The following is a 7,692-nucleotide window of genomic DNA, read 5'->3' on the forward strand; positions in this document are numbered from 1 at the left end:
CAATGAACAGACTATACATTTGACTACATTTATGTCACTTCTCCTCACCCTTCAACTTTTGGTTACGTGCTTCTTCTCTATGCATCAATAGCTGTTTGTACTTCTCCCATCATAGCTCTAAACACAGTGTATTATAATTACTTATTTTCTTGTCAGAGCCCCCTTCTAGAATATGAGATTCTTGAGGTTAAGAATTGTGTCTATCTTGTTTCTGATTGTAACCACGTTGCCTGACACATAGCAATTTGAAATGAAAACTGATTTTTCTCCTCAGGATTGAGAAATAAAAGATGTTTTTTAATAGTAGGAGAAGGTGAGAAGAGGTCAGTACACAAAAAGCCTTTCTCTCAGCCAGGCCATCAGAGATAATAACTTCTAATAGTAATGAGATCTTACCATTGTCAAGTCACTCACCAGTTCTAGATAAGCAATCCCATCAGAGCAAAATTTCTACCAGAGACATCTCCTCTTCTTAGCTGAGAAAGGTAAGGAAAGAAGGGAAGAAAGAGTTTATGTTATGGTAACATTACAATACATGAATCTCATGCTTTAAATATTAAAAAAAAAAATAGTTTCTTTTAGGAAAACATCCTTGGGTACAGGATTCAGAGTCATAACAAAATATTAGGACAGGAACCATTGCATTACACCACCTAATCACACAGAAACTTTAATAGAAGAATGGACCAACTAAAGCTACCTTAATCTAGATCTGCATGGGATCACCTACAGTTGCCCTAGGATGGATCAGGGTGGTAGGATGGATAGTGCTTCTCTGTCACAGCTGCCAGCATCAGGGACCCCCAACCTTCCTTTGCTTCTGTGTTACTCCTTGTCATGGCATCATCTGCGTCAATTTCAACAGAAATGCATTCATCCAATCTTCCTGGGTAAATTCAACAGTTCCTCTGCCATAAGTGGTGAGGAGTTAAAAGTTACAAACTCTTTCACATTAGGAAACCACAGATACGTCCAGTCCTTCAACTTAGAAGATGGCATTTACGGGTTTCCTTCCTCAGTCTGGATGAGCACTCACAATGCCCACATCCAATGCTCCCTCACCTAGACTCCTTTAGCCTACCACCACAAAAAAAACGCCTCTAAATTCTCTCTCAGGTTAGCTTAGGGTGGCTTTTTGCCCTTTCCTACTCCAAAAAAATTAAACTACACTTTTTTTCTTTCTTATACTTCCCTTGAACTCCAACCAACAAGTTTTCAGGATCTCTCTCTACAAGGAGGCAAAAAAAAATTGGCTCATATTTATTCATCATAATTATAAACATATCTAATACAAAACATATATAGAGCCAAGAGATCATACATTTAAGGATCTATGTTAGGAGGTATGTCTGCCATAACTCCCTGCATCCTCTCTAACCCGCTCCCTGGTCTAGAACTAAATATTTGGAACTCAGGTGAAAATCATTCAGCACCCTATCAAGATGTGACTGTAGGTAAAGAAACAGGGGAAGACATGTATGCAAATTTAATCAGGGAAATCTTAACTAATAAATTAACAATCTCTATAAACTTATAAAATAAGGTGATCAGAAAAAATCAATAGTTTAGCATCTGGTGTCCCCAGATTCCCTCTGAAATTTATAAAAGTGGTGCAAAACTTTACTTGCTACCTCAAAAGCCTTACAAAAACATTTTTAAGACTTAAGATTATATAATTCAGGTTCTGCTTTTGAAATGACAGAATGAGGAACTTGGTGAGTTTGCTCTTCCTCTAAAACAATAAAAATGTGGGTAAAATAACTGTAATGGTTTTCTGTGTCCACTTGACAGCGTGGGAGGGTGTCTGGATTAAACATTATTTCTGAGTGTGTCTATGTCTTTCCATATAAGACTAGCATTTGAATCAGTGGACTCAGTTTGTCCTCCCCAATATGGGTGGACATCATCCAATCCATTGAGGTCTTGAATAGAATAAAAAGGCAGAAGAACAATGAATTTAACTCTTTTTTTCCTGCCTGCCTGCTTGAGCTGAAACATTGGTCTTCTCCTGCCCTTGGACTGGGATTTACAATATTGGCTCCCCTGGTTCTCAGGCCTTTGAAGCTGAGTTGCATGACTAGCTTTCTTGGGTCTCCAACTTAAAGACAACAGATCATGGGATTTTTCAACCTCCATAATTGCAGGAGCCAATTCCTCATTTTATATATATGCCATTATATACATATGCATGCCATTACCCAAAGCCAAAAAGGAAACTGAAAATCACCTATCAAGAAAAAACTACCGAACTTTGGTAAGAATGTGGGGTGTCTGCAATGTCTCAACTTGGGGCTATTCCCATCACCCCTTCCTCTCCAGCTCAATGGCAAAGGCTAAAAGCCAGCATCTTTGGACACAATGAAAAGATCTGGGAGGGACTGACTGTTTTTGGAATTCCACTAAAAGAACCATCCCTAGGACAGAGTCAATGTTTTGTCTGAACATGCAGCTCCCAGAGAAATCTCAACTTTCAGAGTGTGGTGGCCATTTGGTTTGCCTCAGAACTCAGCTCAGCAAGTGTGTGGTGGGGATGGGGGCGGATATACCCGGGGCATTATCAAAACAATAGCAAACTGCTGGCAACTTTTCAACTGCCTAAGGCTACAACTGTCAGTTGAGGCAAATAAGAGCCTGGCCCAGAATTTAAAAGGAAATCCTTGAGAACTAGAATTGCCATGGGGAATTTTGAAAAGCTCCAACATATTCCAAGGGGTTTAAAAAGCTGTGCACATGCCAAGGAAACACTTGGCAAAGAAGGCATCACCCACTCATCTCTGACTAACTTGAAGTCCAGTGTAAGCAGGGAATAAAGGCAGCCTTTTAAACTGTCTGAAGGCTGAAGGCATGACATCTCACATAAACCCCCTTGGCAAAGGATAGAAGACCTACTAGCAAAACATTTAATGAAATCTTCTAACCAATCATAAGTTAACCACTACATTATGTTGTTCTAAGAGAGACCCCTGGAAAGCTAGGGCTTAAAATAAAAACAAGAACTTAAAAAAAATAAAAGGTATCAGAAAACTGTGGTCACACACTGCAACACTGCAAGGAATCAGGATCTATAGAACTAGTCCAGAAAATTCATGCAAAAACAAACAAGCAGCAACAAGAAAAGATAACCACCAAAATGGCAACAAACCTTAGGGGGTGGAAAAATTTGATATCAGAGTTATTAAATATTATCTAAAATGTCCAGTTTTCAAAAAAAAGTATGAGACTTGCAAAGAAACAGGAAAATATGCCACATGTACATGGAGAAAAGCCACTAACAGAAAATGTCCATGAAGGGACCATTTAGACTTAGTAGTTAAAGACATTAAGTCAGCTATTATTAAATGTGTCCAAAGAGCTAAAGGAAACCAAGAGAATGATGTTTTAACATATAGAAAATAGCAATAACAAGATAGAAATTACAAAAAGAAATAAAATGAAAATTCCAGAGCTGAAAAGTATAACTAAAATGAAAAATTGACTGGAGGATTTCAACAGCTGATTTGAGAACTCAGAAGAATCACCAAACTTGAAGATAGGTCAATATAAATTATTCAACCTGAGGACCAGAAAGAAAAAAGAATGAATAAAAACGAACAGAGCTTCAGAGACCTATAAAATACCATCAAGTGTACCACATACGCATAACAGGAGCTCCAGAAAAAGAGAGAGAAAGGAAAAGAATATTTAAAGAAATAATGGCTGAAAACTTTACAAATTTGATAAAAGAAATGAATCTACATATCTAAGAAGCTCAACAAACTCCATGAAGAATAAAAATAAAAAGATCCACCCTGATACATTACAATCAAACTTTCAAAAGACAAACACTTTTTGAAAGAGAGAATCTTGAATACAACAAAAAAGAAGTGACTCCTCACATACAAGGATCCTCAAGATCAACAGCCAATTTCTCAGCATAACTCATGGAAGCAAGAAAACAGTAGGATAACATATTTAAAGTGCTGAAAAAAATACTGTCTATCAAAAATTCTACATCCACCAAAACTATCTTTCAAAAATGAAGAAGAAAGTAACACTTTCCCAGATAACAAATCTGAGAAAGTTCATCCTCTGGTAGGTAGTTCATCCTGCCATACAAGAAATTCTCAAGGGAGACCTTTAAGTGGAAATTAAGAATACTAGATAGTATTTTAAGCCATGTGAAAAAAAAAAATCAAGAACACTGGTGTAGGTACTTATATAAGTAAATTTAAAAGCTAGTAGTATATTTTTGGTTGGAAGCTCTTTTTTATATGATCTAAATGACAGATGCATAAAACAATCATTATAAATCTATGTTAATGGGCACACAATGTATAAAGATGAGATTTGTGACAACAAGAATAAAAAAGAGGGACAGAATTGTATAAGAGCAGAGTATTTTACACTATCAAACCTAAGATGGTTTTAATTCAAAATATTAATAGGTTGTTATAAGTTTAAGAGGTTAATTGTAATCCCCAGGTAACTACTAAGAAAATAGCTAGAAAATATATACAGAAAAGGAATTAGAAAGGAATCAACATGTTATACTATAAAAAAAATCAAACACAAAAAAAGGCAGTAATAGAAGAATTGAAGAACAAAAGATATATGATATATAGAAAACAAATAGCAAAATAGCAGAGGTAAGTGCTACCTTATCAGTAATTGCATTAAATGTGGCTGGATTAAACTTTCTAATTAAAAGACACAAATTGGCAGAATGGATTTAAAAAATATGATCCAACTATATGCTGTCTACAGGAGACTGTTATTAGTGCCTAAGACACAAATAGGTTGAAAGTATAAGGATCAAAAAAGATATTCCATGAAAATAACCAAAAGAGAACTCGAGTTGCTATACTAATATCAGACAAAATAATACCAACATCATTTTTCACAGGTCTGAAAAAATAATTCTACACTTAGTTTGGGACCAGAAAAGAGCCCAAACAGCCAAAGCAAACTTAACCAAAAGGAACAAATTTGGAGACATCACTTTATCAGACTTTAAGCTATACTATAAGGCTATAGTAACCAAAACAGCATGGTAATGGCACAAAAATAGAGACAGACTAAGGGAACAGAACAAAAAACCCAGATATAAAACCAGCCACATATTGCCATCTGATATTGGACAAATCAGACAGCAATATACACTAGGGAAAAGAATTCCTATTCGATAAATGGTGCTGGGAAAATTGGATAACCACATGTAGAAGATTGAAACAGGATCCATATCTCTCACCACTCACAAAAATTCATTCAAGATGGACTTAAATTTAAGATATGAAACCATAAGAATTCTGGAAGAAAATGTTGGAAAAACTCTTGTAGATATTGGCCTAGGCAAAGAATTTATGACGAAGACCCCAAGGGCAATCACAGCAACAACAAAAATTAATAAGGGGACATGATTAAATTAAAGACTTCTGCACAGCCAAGGAAACTATCAATAGGGCAAATAGACAACCTACAGAACGGGAGAAAATATTCACATGCTGTATATCCAATAAGGGCTAATAACCAGAATCTACAAAGAACTCAAGAAAATCAGCAAGGAAAAAATCAAACAACCCCATTAAAAAGTTGGCAAAAGACATGAACAGAAGCTTTTCAAAAGAAGATAGACTAATGAGCAATAAACATATGAAAAAATGTTCAATGTCACTACTCATCAGAAAAATGAAAATTAAAACCATAATGAGATATCACCTAACCCCAGTGAGAATGGCTTTTATGAAAAAGTCCCAAAACAATAGATGTTGGCGTGGATGTGGAGAGAAAGGAATATTTATACACTCTAGGTGGGACTGCAAACTAGTGCAACCTCTATGGAAAATAGTATGGAGATTCCTCGTATAAAGAACATTCCACCCAACAGTAGCAAATGCACATTCTGCTCAAGCAACATTCTCCAGGATAGACCGTATGGTAGGCCACAAAACAAGACTTAATATATTTTAAAAGATTGAAATCATAAAAAGTATATTCTATGAACACAGTAGAATGAATCTATAAATCAATATTAGAAAGAAAACTGGAAAATTCATAAATATTGGGAAATTACACATACCCCTTTAAACAATATGTCAAAAAAGAAATCATAGGAAAATGAGAAAATATCTCAAGATGAATCAAAACAAAAACACAACACACAGAAAACTTATATGAGATGCAGCAAAAGCATCAGCTCAGAAGGAAATTTATAGCTGCAAACACATACATTAAAAAGAAGAAAGATCTCAAATCAATAAATAATAATTTTGTAAAATATATAAATACCTATAGAAATAGACATATAAATTTGCACAGGGGAAATTCCAGAAGGATATACATCAAAATGGTAATAAACAGTTTGTCTTGGGTGTTTGGGAATTTTCTTTTCTTTATGCATCTTTTTCCTTTTCTACAATAATTACATTTAAATTATAAAATGGAAAAATAAATCTATAAGATCAAAGCTCCTCTGAAGCTGCAAACCACAGCCTGTCACCTATTTTATTGAAACACGGTGTTCATTTATGCCCTGCATTTTAAAATAAATAATGCATATCATTCATGAATTTATATTCAACAAACACTTCTTGAGCACCTACTATGTTCTAGGCACTTTATGTAAATGATTTTACTTCACTGTACTTAGAGTCCCCTTTCTGCTCCTAAGTAGAAAGCAAGGATATCCGTTCTCCCTGTCACATCTTGATCACAACTATTTGAATTTGGATTTTAAGTCTCATCTCTAATTGTTGAATGCTACTAAATCCTTATTATTAAAGTGCTATCTGGCATTGCACCATCCATCCTGGGTCTGCCTCAGGGATTCTAAGCTTTGGAGAGTCAAAGTAAAATGTCTCTCTACTGCCCTACTCCTGGAAGTAGAGAGCCTGCTAATTCTGCAGTGCATTCTTAAGGTTTATTTCAAAAAGGGAGGGCCAAACCTCAAAACCTTTACCCTACTGAGCAACACCGTCAAGTGCAAATTCTTCACTTGCTAAATATTCTTTCTGGTATCTCTCCCCTTCTCTCCTTACTCCCTTCCTTTCTGGAACTCTGGTTTGGCCTCCTCCTAACTCTCCATTCTGCCCTAAGACCACTAGATGGTGTGATTTAGAACCCGTTCTCACCGGCTCTTTGCTCCCTCTGGTGGTCCAGCCATAGATCATTTGTCTAATTCAGCAAGAAAACACCTTGGGGCTTGAGTTTCCACTCCCAGGGCAGCTCTTCCCAGAGGGGATAGAAAAAAGCTGCTCACCTGTTCCTTGAGACAGGGAAGAGGATGCTCCTGCAGGAAGGAACTGCCAAGCGGCGTGTGAGGGTGGGGCTGGGGAGGAGAGCAGAGCTCTCCTCTCTACACCTCTTCTTGTGAGGAGAGATCCCAATGACCTTGGTAACGTGAGTACTAGGAGGACTAAACTCTTGCTCGTACTACTGAAAACAGTACGCGGAAATGATAAACTGTAAAGCCAGTACTGAAAAATGTTTTTTTAAAAAAGTAAAAGAACATAATTTGGCTATGTCACCACAATACCGATTAGAATCTAAAGAAGAATGACATTTAGCAGGACCATTTACTAGCATAGTGCCCGATACTAATATTCTACTGTACATCACAGCTGTGATTAAAGACAAAACGCAGTACCGGACACAGCATGAATTTGGTTTGGGGGCAGCAGTAACCTCTCTGCTCAGGTTCAAGGGCTGCTGCTGGTT

The sequence above is a fragment of the Eulemur rufifrons genome, chromosome 7 (assembly GCF_041146395.1).
Source record: "Eulemur rufifrons isolate Redbay chromosome 7, OSU_ERuf_1, whole genome shotgun sequence".
Classification (NCBI taxonomy): domain Eukaryota; kingdom Metazoa; phylum Chordata; class Mammalia; order Primates; family Lemuridae; genus Eulemur; species Eulemur rufifrons.